We start from the raw sequence: 15,173 nt of genomic DNA on the forward strand, positions 1-15,173 counted from the left end.
CTCACTATGGATTCTGTATTTTAATTAACTGTTTATTTGTAGTATGACTATACACTAGTAATTCTTTGGGGCCTATGATTAAATGTGTACCCCTCTGAAGAAGTTTCTACATGTTCCTGCATAGTGCTCAGAAGGGATTCTAATTTCATACCAAAATGAAGACCATGTTTAGAATTTTCTGAAGATTTTTTTCTCTTTCATCTTTTTCTTTTAGGTCTAAAATTACACATACACACACACACACACACACACACACACACACACACACACACACACGTATGTATATATTGGATATTTTCTTTATTTACATTTTAAATGTTTTTCCCTTTCCAGGTCTGCCTTTCAGAAACTCCCTATGCCATCCCCCCTCTACCTGCCTCTATAGGGTGCTCCTCCACCCACCCACTCCTGCCACTCCTGGCATTCCCCTATACTGGGACAAATACCCTCAGGCCCAAGGGCCTCTCCTGCCACTGACGTCCAACCAGGGCATCCTCTGCCACATATGCAGCTGGAGCCATGAGTTCCCTCCACGTGTACTCTTTGGTTGGTGGCCAAGTCCCCGGAAATGCCAGGTGGTCTGGTCCATTGACACTGTTGCAACCACCATGGGACTGCAAACCCCCTCAGATCCTTCAGTCCCTTCCACAACTCCTCCATCAGGGACCCCTTGCTCAGTCCAATGTTTGGCTGCTAGCATCTACCTCTGTATTTGTCAGGCTATGGCAGAGATGCTCACGAGACAGTCTGTTATTCTATGTCTTTTTATTGGGGAATTGAGTCCATTGATGTTGAGATATTAAGGAATACTGATTGTTGCTTTCTGTTATTTTTTGATATTTTTATGTTTTCAAGGCTATCTTCTTTTGGGTTTGTTGAAAGATTACTTTCTTGCTTTTTCTAAGGTGTAGTTTCCCTCCTTGTGTTGGCATTTTCCATCTATTATCCTTTGTAGTGCTGGATTTGTGGAAAGATATTGTGTAAATTTGGTTTTGTTATGGAATATCTTGGTTTCTTTATCTACGGTAATTGAGAGTTTGCTGGGTATAGTAGTCTGGGCTGGCATTTGTGTTCTCTTAGGGTCTGTATGACATCTGCCCAGGATTTTCTAGCTTTCATAGTCTCTGGGGAGGAGAATGATGTAATTCTGAAAGGTCTGCCTTTATATGTTACTTGACCTTTTTCCCTTACTGCTTTTAATATTCTTTCCTTGCTTTGTGCATTTGGTGTTTTGATTATTATGTGATGGGAGGAATTTCTTTTCTGGCCCAATCTATTTGGAGTTCTGTAGGCTTCTTGTTTTTTCATGGACATCTCTTTCTTTAGGTTAGGGAAGTTTTCTCCTTACTGGCCCTTTAAGTTGGGAATCTTCACTCTCTTCTATACCCATTATCCTTACATTTGCTCTTCTCATTGTGTCCTAGATTTCCTGGATATTTTGGGTTAGGAGCTTTTTGCATTTTGCATTTTCTTTGACTGTTGTGTCAATGTCTTATATTGTATTCCCCTAACGTACTTTAAACTGGGCCTGTGAGCTCACCTGGATGTCTCTGTCATAGTAAATGCTGAACTTCTGTAGCATAAAATGCTCTTTGCTTTTGCATACTATTTGAGTCCAGGGTATCATTCTTCTTCAAATCATGGACCCTGACAATATTTTGTATAGCTGAGAAATTATATTTTTGAACTCATGCTTTTAGAGTTCTTTCCCACAGCCTTAAGGGCTGTCCTGAAGGTCACAACATTCTACCATTTTGCTGAGACATCAGACACACCCTCGCCTCGCAGGCTAGTGCTACTTCTAATTATGAAGTCATTATTAACCTTAGGAGGGAGAACATTCCTGATAACCTTGACAGGGAGAATATGTCCCGAAAGGGGAACAGAAAGTGCTATCTATCTATATTTATTTATTTCCTTTTTTCCTTCTTTCTTTCTACAAACAAGTCTCACTGCCCATCAACCAACAACACATGTGGAGACCCACACCCTGCTGGCTCTGTTCCAGGGGCAGGAACCATGTCACGCTGTCCCTTCCATGACCATGAAGGCTTGACACTAGGTACTAAATGAATATTTGTAGAACTAATGCCTAGACAGAGAGAGTCCATTGTGCTAAAGCAAATTGTTCCTTACAAATGCAGCCTCCACCACAAAGGGGAATACTTTTTGGGAGACATCAGTAGGTCCTGTAGAACTGAAAGACACAAGAGAAAGAATGGTTCTTTCTTTGGCATGGAACTAGACATAGCACCTTCTATATATCTATAAAGGAACGTCAACATCTGTATGAAAAGGGTGTCTCAAGGAAGGTCTAATATGTCTGATGGCCAAAGAGGGGTTCATTGGTACATCACAGGAGAACTGTGTGGTGCTGGCCTAAGGTCTCATGGATAGAAAGCTCCCTTGTTTTCCTGGAAGACACCCGTGCTGAAATCTTAGATGCCTCAACTATGATTTTCACACTACAGATTTAAGGTTTGCTCCATGGTTTCAGTTGTGTGGGCTCTGTAAAGCTCGTTAGGTGCTTCATAGTTGAAACATTAACCTACACAGTGGGCTTTACATTTTCATAAGCAGAATGGCACCCTGAGTCACATGAAATAGGCTGCCTGCTTGTCTGATACATGGTTAGGGCACCGCAGTGTAAGGATACAGAAGACATCACAACACAGCAGACCATCATGCTGGCAACTAAAGTTCCAAATCCAGTATACAGGGACTGAAGGAAGGAAGTCGCTGGATCAGGCCAGGATAGAGTGGGGTGAGCAGGAGCATTGGAGACATCCCCAAAATGTGATATTTAACCTGGTTCTGATCTCAAAGAACAGGTGGGATTAATGCAGGAGTAGAGCAGAACGTGGCCAGAGACTGTAAACACCAAAGCTGACTCCAAATTTATTGCAAAAATTAGTTAAAAGACAGACAAACCAACTTCCATTTTTCATACAACACTGAAAAGCTTTTGTTAAAGATATTGTTAAATGATTGAGACAATCCCTTTATGATCCACAAATTTCCTAGAAGGAATCAACACCTATACAAGACAAAAACATGAGGTTCAGAACACAGAGAATTTCATTTAACAGTTGGAAGAATGTTTTAGAAGGGAATAATAGTGACCCGAGTCTATACTTCTATCCTGTATTGGCGCTGAAGATACAGACAGACAGGCAAGGAGACAGTATTGAAGAACAAAACCATGAGAAAGGAATGAAAGTCTTTCCCAGAAAGGTCAGCTAGTTTCTTATTCTGCTGTGGGCTGGTGAGTCAACTGAGCCACGCTGTGCTCTAGCTGCACCTAGACATCCTGTGGCCAGAAAAATCCAATGATATTTGAGATGGTGTTTTTAAAAAATACACCATGAAACAGTTTTCAGTGTCATATGCTGCACAGATATCACCAGGATTCCTAGAATTTTTATTAAAAATTACAGACATCAGAGTAATAATTCTGTCATATCACCTTGTCTACTAACAAACTTTCCTTTCATGGCCCCAGAGAGCCCAGAAAGTGACTCTTCTACTCCTGCATAGATCTAAAAAGGGCTCCATCTCTGTGAGCCTGACAGTTCCAACTCCAACCCGTGGATAAGAGAGCAGCAGACTCTGAACATATTTACAAAGTTAGGGGTTGTTGCTTTAAGCCATATGATTCATATGTGAGAGCTCTCTGAGTTCTCAAACTTATTTAGCTATCAATTTATTGTATATAATTTTAATCTCTCTGGGTTTTGATATGCAAAATGGAAACAGCACAGCTGATACTTCACAGGGTGGAAAGAAGATAACCACCAGGACTTACAAAGCTTGCTGGGGGACAAGGAGCTTATGTAAATGTCTATTAATTAAACAGTCACGCTGCACAAGTAGGTCAGGCAGTTGCTAAGACTGAGGGAGCACCCCAGCTGGCAGCACTGAGGAGAAATGGGCATTTAACCCTAACTGCACTTGTTGCGTTTTATACAGCATATTAAGTTGCAATATTCCATAACCTAACACAGCACAGCAGCTTCCACATGATCTTCAAAGAATTCTTTGCTAGAACATAAACTTATTAGAAACAGCAGCTAAAGACAAAAACAAGAAAGCGAGCCAATTACTAATGAAGAACTTGTAAAAAGCTAATCAAAGCTCTCATCCAGAGAAAATGAGAAAGTCTGAGGTGCGGAAAGATTTTTTGTATATTGATGAGATTTTTATATAGTGTCACAAAAAGAAAGCTAAAACACTTAAACTAAGACGAAAGACCCCATGTCTCTGTCTGGGCCCCACATCTCTGTCTGGAAGCCTTACTATGCTCCAACCAGCGTTTGCATTAACATCCTCTGTTCTGGTGGAAACACCTATTTTTAAAGATATCTTGGGGGAGGCGCTATCAGAAGATGATCGTGTGGATTTCCAGGTGTCTCTCAACACCCGAACGTGGGGAGGGCAAGGCAGAAGAGTTTACTCAGCTAGAGCATGGGGGCAGAGGAAAATGGAAAACCCAACTATTGTTTTCCATATTAAAGGAATAAACAAGTCTTGCTGGCAGTGGGGTGGTTGGAGGTAGCAAGTTTATAAGGAAACTGACCCAAAGATGTAAGAAAACATTCCCAGGGAGAATAGTCAATGGCAAATGCTAAACAGGGAAAAAATGGGAGGTAAGTCACAGGAGACGTGAGCAGAGAGGGAGCACAGCCTCAGTAGTGAGCAGAGTGCGAGCACAGCCTCAGTAGTGAGCAGAGAGGGAGCACAGCCTCAGTAGTGAGCAGAGAGGGAGCACAGCCTCAGTAGTGAGCAGAGAGGGAGCACAGCCTCAGTAGTGAGCAGAGAGGGAGCACAGCCTCAGTAGTGAGCAGAGTGTGCGCAGCCTCAGAAGTCAGAAGAGTAGAGCAAGTTCTCACAGTGAGTCTCAGGACCATCAGTTACCATGGGTCTGGTCTGTTTGGAGCCCAGGCTGGCCTGTGACCCACTATGCAGCTAGGCTGGACTCAAGCTCCAGTCTCAGTCACAGGCTGGGATCATGCAGGTGCTACCATACCAGGCTCAACTGTTACGTGTTGATCTTGCTGATTCCTGGAACCCACTCCAAGCCTGAGATCAAGTCCAGGTTGATGCTGGTGCCGCAGTAGGTTGAGGCCTGGTAAGGGGCAAAGGTTGGTTTTCCCCAGTGTAACAGAGAGAAGGTAGGGAGATTTCAGCAATGACACTCTGAGTTCAGAAGCAGGGCACAGGCTATCTGATCCCCCGGTAAAATAAGAGGTCTGTCCTGATGGGGCGTGAGGAGCAATGCATAGGATGCCTGGAACAATTAATGAAGGGCATGAATTTGGAAGAGAGAGACAAGGGGGATACGGGGCAGTTTGTAGGGAAGAAAGGGAAGGAAGAATGATGTAATTATAATCTCAAATGTAATTACATGCTGTAATTATAATCTCAAAAATAAATAACAAATAAAAAATATAATACTATATAAAATAGAAGGAAAGAAAGGCTATCCTGACTGTAGCTCTCGCACAGATATGTTCCTGCAGAGCGTGGGTTGTGTGCATATGGTAGGAGAGTGGAGAGGACTGAGGGATGGGATTAAGCGGGGCGGTCCGCAGTCTCTCATCTTTCTCTAGAGGACACAGAGCAAGTGCCGTGCAGCTTTACCAGGGGAGGTCGCCGTCAGGGAGACTGGGGCCATAGGAGTCTTTTGAATGGAAATAATACAAGCAACTGCAAGTACTGAATACTGATGAGGAGACTCACTTACTTTTAATAATTCTAAACAGTTAGCATATAATTATTATTGAAAGTAAGAAAAAAGGCTGGACTGTGGTAGTGCATGCCTTTAATCCCAACATCAGGAGGCAGATGCAGGTGGATCTCTGTGAGTTTGAGACCAGCCTAGTCTACTGAGTTCCAGGACAGCCTGGACTATATACAAAAATCCAGTCTCGGGGGGGGGGGGGATGGTAAGGGAAAAGACATAGAGATGGACGTCAATCATTTTCCCCAAGGCTATCTAGGTTTAGGGGTTGACTTCAAAGTCCCTGATTTTCCTTCCTTTTTCTTCAAAGTTTGCTTACCCCTTAATGCAGAGTTAACGCCCACCTCTTGTCGCCTTCCTTTCTTGTGGTCTGGATCTATTCAATCACACTTGCGGGGTGGGGTACAAAGGTTATCTGCTCCAAGGTAGAGGCGGTTTCTGCAGCGAGTCTGGCATCTACACTGGAGACCCAGCATTCAGAGCTCACCTCTCCAAGCAGGCCCTGATTTCTGTCTGGTGAAGGCTGTTAAAGGGAGAGCAAGTGGGGAGGATCTGAATATGCTGTCCCCAAATACGTCACCTAGCATAAGGTTCCTTCTGCACTAAGGCAAGTAAAGAATTGCTTCCCACTGTTTAAGAGAGGACCTAAGATCTCTCTACGAGGCATTTCCTCTTTCCTTTTTGTTAAAACAATTTATTTAATTTTATTTTATGTGCATTGGTGGTCTGTCTGCATTTATGTCTGTGTGGGGGTGTCAGATTCTCATGAACTGGAGTTACAGGCAGTTATGAGCTGACATGTGGGTGCTGGGAATTGAACCCAGGTCCTCTGGAGGAGCAGCCAGTGCTCGTAAGCACTGAGGCATCTCTCACAGCCATAATAATAAGAGACAGGAAGTCAGCACTGAACTGGTTTGGAGAAACGTCCCTGACTAAAGGATGCTCTTTGGTTAGTTTCTCCTTGTATTTACTTACAAATTTACTGTCTTGGAAAGCCAGGGTTTGTTTTATTTGGTTGTTTGTTTATTCTTGTCACTTGAACATGTTTAATCATTCTCGTTCAAATGGCACCCATAAGCTCCCAGAGATAGCTAGGTCTTTCTATGAAGGCCTCACTCTGCATGTAGAGACTGATTTATAATTACCCCGTTAGCCTATCTTCTTGTTCATCTGGAGGCACTAACTTATGAGGAGGGAGGAAGGATTTACCCCTCCCCTTTCAAAAGCAAGAACATGAGCTGGGGGGCAGAGGATGCTGGGCCTTTCCGGAGCTGTTCTATGGAACTGAAAACCCTGCAGATACACCTGGAATTAGACATAAAGCAAGAGTGATGCCGTTCCAACTGTCCACAAAGGGCAGCTCCAGCATGAGGGCTTCCAACATGTGAGCCTGTGCTGAAACTCCTTCCCATGGTGACTAAGTATAAAAAGAGGTTAATGGGTGTGCAAATGTATATTTAAAAAGAAAGCCATTCTCAGAATACGTGAAAGCTGAAAACATCGTCATTTTAAATTGAGTGTGGCCGGCTGCTCAGCTACAGCAAGAATGTGTTGAAGGGGACAGGTCCTTTGAATTTATGCTCATATCAGAACAAAACTCAGTCAGGTACATAATTTCACAAGAAAAATACTGCCTAGAATTGGTTTGCATTAGTGGTTTTATGTAGCCCAGGTTGTCCTCAAACTCTTTTTAGTTGGAGTTGACTTTGAATTTCTGATATTCAGCCTTCTTCTTCCAAGCACTGGAACTAAGGCATGCACCAACAATTTGCTTCGTAACTCATGATTTTTCTTTATCTGAAGTAATCAAATAATCTGAAAGTGAGCGCATAAAAACAAACATGGGAAGTGTTACCAAAGCAACGGTGCGCCTCCTAAAGAGGCTTCTGTAAAGGCATTAGCACCAGATAGGCTGTGTAGTTCTAAAAGTCTGCTTTAAAAGCCGTGTTTTAAAGCTGAAGAAAACATTTTCAGGAATGAGAAAAGAGCAGGTGGGGTGAGCTTGGGGAGCAGAAACAGGCTGTGTGCCTGGGATATTTCCAGAGAGAAGACACAGAACAAAGTGCAAAGGAAGGCAGAGTCCACGGACTTCAGGCCCTGGGGACGGAAGCTGCCCTCCTCTGCTTAAGTACAATGGAAGGAATTGTGGATAGCAACTCCTGGTAAAAATCTTCAAGATCAGTTTTTCCAAAGCCATGATGTTCTCTTTGGATACATATAATCAGTGTAAATGTCTAATGAGAGAACCACTTAGAGCTCAGGCTCCTGGCAATTATGTGGCTCCTCCTGCTTCTCACCCCATTCTGATAATAAGATGCTCCCCCGCCCCCACCCCCCTTCCTTGGAGCACGTTCCTGGGGATTTTGTTGAGCTAAAATTAGTTTTTCTCTTTAGAAGCTCTCTCAAAGACACTCCAAGAAGAAAATTCCCTGGGATGTGATAAATTCATTGCAGCGACTATGCAACCCCTTCTAATAATGAAAGCTGTTAGGTAAATATCTGAGCTCAGGGAGGTTAGTATGTTCCCAGTTTCCTGACTACTAACAATCAGAAACAAGGTAGCAGAAGCAATGCCACCCACAGCTGAAGCGTGACAGGGTCAGAGTCCAGGCTACAGAAATAGGATCACGGGGAGTTTTAAGTTTAGGGCTTTTGAGACAACTGTGAGTATTTTGGAAGCAAGTAAGTAAAGGATTGCACTGACGCGTAAGTCAAAGGTCACAGTTTCTTCTCCTTCCCCTCTTCCTTCCTCTCTACTCCTGAGACAGGGTCCCCACTATGCAGCCTAGGCTAGCCTCAAACTTGAAGAAGACCTCTTACTCTGGAGAGGGACCACAGGCCTCCATCATGAGGCAGGTAGATTGCAAGCTCAAGGCTGGCCTATGCTACAAAGTAAAACCCTGTGTCAAATAAAAATATTAAAATAGTAATGGTAATAACAAGAATGCTGTAAAGATACAAGTAGAACCTCAGCTCACTTCACAATCACTTTATTTCATCAGAGTAATCTCTGTTGAATTTTAAGAACTGATTTTCATTAATTTTGGTTTCATTGGCGTCTCTACACAAGAAAGCCTAGAAACGCAGAAGAGTTTAGGGTCCTGAAAGAAGACTGGTACAGGAAAGACATGGGCTCTGTGTATTCAATCATGAGATGGAGCCTGATGTAGAGGCTAAGCCGACCATTCTTTTCTCCTTCCAAACTGAACAGTCAAGTTCCATGCAGCCTCAGACCCAGGAGTCTTTACCGATCTACTTACTGGTCCGTAATAGTTATGTACACAGCCAATGAATATGTTTCTGACCAAAACATCCTACTTCTTAATATTATTTCACATATATTATTCTTTATTGTGAATGGTCATTGCAACTTCCCCTACATAATATGCCATCTTGTTACTAAATCACAGTGTATACCACAATGAAACATTTGGATGATTTTCCAGTTTTATATTATTATATGTTGTGCATATATATATTCCTTATGGCTTATCTCCTTAGAATAACATTTATGACTGTGTTAAGACAGTAGGAATATGTGTATTGCCTATCCCTTTATAAGAAGATTCAGTTAACTTTTGTTGCCCTGGTACAAATTGCATTCCAATCCCTGCTTATTTTAAAGTAACACTGTCTTAATATTGCAACTTTGAAATATTTCATATCAACAGTGCATAGAATCTTTCATAAAGCCCTAGGCAACCAGCTTTGGCTTTACGCCACTTTTGACCTGGCCACGGGATGCAAACCGAGAAATAATTGACTTGTTGCAAAATAACAGAGGGAGGAGGGTTGTGCTTGGGGTGGGTCTGACTGTCTAAAATGCTTGTAAATTTATAAAGTACAGTGCTCTTCCTGACTGGACAGGGCAAGAGTCAGACTTTTCAAAAGCAGTATGTTTCAAGGCTCTATGTTCTAAGAATGGGCTTGCATTTTCTGGCACGAGTCTTCTACAAGCTGCTGTTTGAATCTCAAAGGGCCATGGAAATAGGACATAGAAAATCAAATTAACTAAAGCTCATATTTGCCTGAGTTCCTGCATTGATTGGTATTAATATGGCAAGAGTGTTAACATACCCCTCAGGAAAAAAAATCTATTTACCCTGCAAAGGGTCTGAAGAGAAATATTAAAGAAGTGGCTGGTGGGATGGTTCAGAGGCTAAAGGAGCTTGCCACTAGGTGTGACCAGCTGAGTTCGATCCCTGGAACTACACAGTAGAAGGTGAGAACTGACCAGGTGCCCTCTGACTGCACAACCCCCACACAAACAATAATAAAAACAAAAATATAACAAAAAATTGAAACAGGAATATTAAGTCTAAATATCAACCTACGGAACTGTATATTCGATATGCTGACATAAAATTTACCTACAAACAAGGTAGCATCCGAACTTTCATCATGAAGCATAGTGTGTGTGTGTGTGTGTGTGTGTGTGTGTGTATATGTGCGTGTGTGTGTGTGTGTGTACCTAGATAGTATATACATGTCATTTTCAGTGTACTGTAAAACTGATGATCATAAATGAAACTATCGCATAACTCTCTGACATGTGTTCAACTGAAAATAAATACCCACCATTATTCACTGAAAAACATAGAAATACTTGGAAATTTTATTTTTTCTTTCTGTCATATTTCCATCCTGCTTTTTATCATAATGTATATTTTATGCTTAAAATCATTTTATTGATCTTTATGTAAAGCTAAAAACAGATATATATGGAGAACAGGGTTTTATATTTCTCTGTGATAATTTCAGAAAATACTACATTGGGTATCTGATTTAGTTCTCAATAAAATTTTCACTAGTACTTAGATGACTGAAATAACAAATATATTTAAATTTTAATAAATAAAATTTTAATAAAATTTAATAAAAATTACAAAGCAAAAGTAATTTTTGAAGTTACAAGTAACCGCATCATATAGCATATATAAGTATTCCGGCATACTTATATGGACTTTCATCAGTACGTAAATATTTTCTATGTAGCACAGTTTTTCATGTGTGTATAAATCACTAGACTCATTTCACTATCCTACTATTATTATCCCCATCTTATAGATGTAGAGTAAGGAGAAGAAAGTTGAGATGACTCCTCGGAGACTCTCTGTCTCCATATCGGAGGCACATACCTATCTCCTCTGCTCTCTAATACTTAGATCTGGGACATGGGTGCCATAAATGAAGCTGCCACGTTACTCTGTTCAGTGCCCTGGTATGAGCAAAGGCTAAAGGGCAGGGGGCGGGGATTGGAAGGGAAAATCTCTACTTCAAGTGTCTCCACAGTCAGTCAGATTGTTTGAGCGGGTATCTACGAAAGTAGGAGATACAGAAATTCTTTCCCTTAAAGCATTATTCTCATACATCTATTGAGAAGACGGTGAGAACATCAAGGGAACACCCCATTTTAAGGGCCGATGTCTCCTCTATCTATGATACAATAAAAATCAGAGAAAGTTTTGTAAGTCATTTTTAATGCTTTTGATTCTAATTTTAATTAAAATTTAAATAATTTTAACTCCCAAATTTCATCTTAAAATGGCAGTCAGTGTTTCCCTGGAATGACACGAATGCTAAACTGTAACAGCATGGCCGTAATCGTAACTATAATCTACATGGTTGGCTTATAATGATGATATGCAATGCATGAGAAGACAGCAGGTCAATAATGGAGCCGTGCACACAACGCTCCTTTCAAAATCTGTATTTGCATTTCTATTACTGAGATCATTTCCTAATAATGAAGTTGCCATGAGAGAAGTCCCCATTACGAAGGAAGCAGTGTTACAGAAACAGCATTATTAAAGCATCGCTGTGTACAGGAACTTTTATTAGGGTGATACAAGTTATATATCATTGTAATAAAGTTCCTATTATAACTTTAATTGCATAAAGCTGTGTTTGAGTATAGCAATGTGAGAGCTGCAGGACTTTTAATAAACTATCAAAATAATGCTTTGGTAATAGGATTGTTTAGCATAGTAATACTTCAGGGAAGACCAAGCTCACTAATGGATGATGCTTATTTCACTGATTATACATGCTCTATCAAGAATTAAAATGAAAAAAAAATGGGAAAGAGATGAGACATGATCTCTGATGCAATATGCTAATATATGCATGGAAACACACACATTAGTTCTCTTTAATATAACAAATCAATATCTCCAATTCATCTGTTCATGGAAGATTGTAATCTGGAAATATGGCCATCAATGACTATAATAATTAAAAGATTTAATGCTCAGGTTGAAGGCTTGCTGGCAATCTAAATGCTAACAAAAACAATGAGAAAACCTACAAACATGCTGACATATGCTGAAAAGTGCCTGCTAGAAAAATTAGAGACATATGAGCTTTAAGAACTTAAACACACACATGCACACATACCATGAATTGACTTTAAATGATTAATTTCTTCCCTTCAACCAAGAAACAGGGCTATACATTCATTATGTGCACACTCAAAGATGCTTGTACACATTGTCTGCTTCAGAGTTATAGCTACAAGTTAAAACTTCACTTAGGTTCACAACAGGGAACTTTAGTATATTTGTTATTTATGTATTTACACTTTTTTTTTTTTCAAAATTCTCTAATAGAGTCAGTCTTGGGCTGTTCCTCCTGGAAACATGTAGAACATCCGCCAGCAGAGACCGCCAGAGAGCCATCCACCACACTGTAGGCATGGATGCTAGGCTTGCTGCTGAGGAGAAACAGGCAGAGAAGGAGCCCGGCTGTGACAGGCTGACATAAGCTAAGGAGATGGAGACCACAGCCAGTGCTACAACCACCACATCTTCCCCCTCAATAGAGAAGCCAACGTCATTGGTTCTAGACTCCTGTGGCCTGTCTAGGAAGCAACAGCTGGCTAATCTGGAATCTGCTTGAAAAGCTAAGTGCTTTTCTTTATAAGAAAGCATCTCCTTGCCACAATGCCGTCTTCATACTGCCTTCCAGCTGTGAAGGTTCACAAACATGTGGGTACGGTCAACTTAAAACCCAGGATGTTCGTCTTCCCTAGTGACTCACGTGATTCAAAGGCAAACATGAGCAAAAAGCTCCTCTAATGCTATAGCTCTCATGTCTTTGCATTAACTGAGGGGCACTGTAATAGTTAGCTGGTATGGTAGTTTTTAAGATTACAACATTCTCCTTCAAATATGATCTAGCCAAACTACTTTGCACTGGCAATGAGGAAATCTATTTCTTAAATTCACAAATCTTGGAGTCTTTTACTTGGTACATTTTCATACTGAACAAGTACAGGGCTCAATTATTGTGTCAGTTGACTAAACATCTGCATATCTGCTATGTGGTGACACCCACATATTTGTAGAAATATCAGTTTTCATGCATAAAACAAAAAGTTTAAACCATGTAATTTTGAAAAATCTAACTTTCGCATTCCTTTAGTTTTACAGCTGACAACAGACACAGACCTTTTTCTTTAACTCAAGTGAACAACCCATTCTGTCTACTCAAGACCTCCAGAGACACCAACTCCCCATAGTGACAGGAAGAGCCTTTCAGATGAACACCTCCAGAGGCTCAGAAGTTCACTTTCACTGAAGGACTGTTTTGAAATCTCCTTTCACTTCATTGCTCTGACCCCTTAATTCTCCAAAGCATCTTTCAGCACCCCCACCCCCACCCCCACCCAAAGCACAGCTTCCACCAAACACTCCCATTTCTTTTCACCTATTGGAAGTTAGTCCCAAAATGAACTCTGGCGAGCATCTCTCCTCCAGCCGGCTCTAGTTCAGGCTTTTCATTCTTTCTCCGTTTTCATTCACTACAGAAACTCAAATGCTAACCTGATATCATCCCTTGCTCAATCATTTTGGGAACATAAATCTCTGTCAACAACCAATCAGAGCTCTGCGTCACAGGATAATGCCTGATTAATAGATTTGGGGTTTGCCTGGCTAAAAATCTATACCTACATGATAAAGTCTCAACTGCAAAGGTCTCTGTTTTTCTTGTAACTTGGTCCAGACAACTTTTCCAGACCGTCTTTTAGAGTATGCCTAATCACAGAACAGAGAGAAGGCTTCGGTGTGTACCTACCACATACCAAAGCATAATCTAAGCCCTAAACATCCTGCTGGCAAACACAACCACAAAGGTTCTGTGTTGCTCATACTCTCCCAACCCGAGCTGCTGCTGCTCATCCTCACAGCTATGCTGTCCCAGTTAGAGAAGGCTGGCTTTGCCCACACTGTATATTCCTATTGCAACTGTTATGGCTAGCTAGCATTTTCTTACTGCTGTGCCGGTCTTTCTATCTGAAAAATTCTCTCCACTTCAGTTCACAATAAAGTCTCTTCTAACTACAGCCAACTAATGTCTTCTGGGAGGAAAATTAGCCTCTCCCAGGGATGAGCCCCCTTATTGGTTGTCCAGTACAGAGTGGTTCACACACACACAAACACACACCAAAAATGATCTTACTACACTGTATTATTTAGACATACACATACATACATACGAATTGTATACATACGTATGTATGTTAACAACAATAATAAAAGAAGCTATAAACTGGAGAGTAGGAGACACAGGAGTGCTTCAAAGGAGGGTGGCCGGGCAGGACTAGAAGGAGAAAAGGGAGAAAAGGGAAGAAAGAAAGTGTTGTGTTCTAATTAAACTAAACACTTATTTAGGGGCTGGGGAAATTGCTCAGCAGTTAAGAGCACTGGGTGCTCTTCCAAAGGACCTGGGTTTGCCTCCTAGAATGCACACAGTCATTCAAACTCCACTTTGAATGGAGATTCCCATGTCTTCTTCTGGACTCTGCAGGTACTGTACAAACATACAAACATGCAGGCAAAGCGCCCATACACACAGACTAAAATTAAATAAAAATTTAAAGAGCCTGTTTTTAAAACATCTCTCTTTATAATCTCTCAGTGGTCTATGGCTTTAGCATGTCTTACCTGTACTAGCTGTCTAAGGCTATAAAGATTTCATTGTAGTCTTATGTAGTATTTTTTGAAGATTTTTTTATTATTATTTAAAATTATGTGTGTGGACATACGCATGCGAGTACACATATCCTTAGGAGTCAGAGACAATGAATCTCTCTGGAGGTGGACTTAAGAGTTTGTATGGTGTTGGTGCTGGGCCTTGAACTGGAGTCCTCTGCAAGAGCAGTCAGGACAAGCTCTTAACTGTTGAGCTTTCTCGGCAGCCCAGTTATGTGAAACTATTATCAACAATATCATATTATTATTGACCAATTCTTTTGTGTCATCTATGTGCTATTGTCCATCTTTGGAGAAAGGAGCTCATTCTATAGTTTTCTGTTCCCCAAACAGTGCTATCTCTCACGGAGCCTCATACCAATTCCATAAATCTCTATTTGTTAGTTATTGATGGCTGACGGCAAGACATGCCGGTGCTGGATGACGAAACTTATCTCTCA

General features: G+C 41.1%; 1 protein-coding gene across 8 annotated transcripts in view; it reads right to left on the reverse strand.

Moving 5' to 3' along the window:
- Positions 1-15,173, reverse strand: part of Atg10 (autophagy related 10) — a 289,378-nt gene that overhangs the window by 19,876 nt on the left and 254,329 nt on the right. The window contains exon 6 of one of the 8 annotated variants that reach the window (XR_873450.3): positions 6,060-6,263. The exons of the other annotated variants lie outside the window; for them this stretch is intronic. The gene's annotated coding sequence lies outside the window, so the exon portion shown is untranslated. The remainder of the gene's footprint in view (positions 1-6,059; positions 6,264-15,173) is intronic. 8 annotated transcript variants of the gene reach the window in all.

The sequence above is a fragment of the Mus musculus genome, chromosome 13, assembly GCF_000001635.26.
Source record: "Mus musculus strain C57BL/6J chromosome 13, GRCm38.p6 C57BL/6J".
Taxonomy (NCBI): domain Eukaryota; kingdom Metazoa; phylum Chordata; class Mammalia; order Rodentia; family Muridae; genus Mus; species Mus musculus.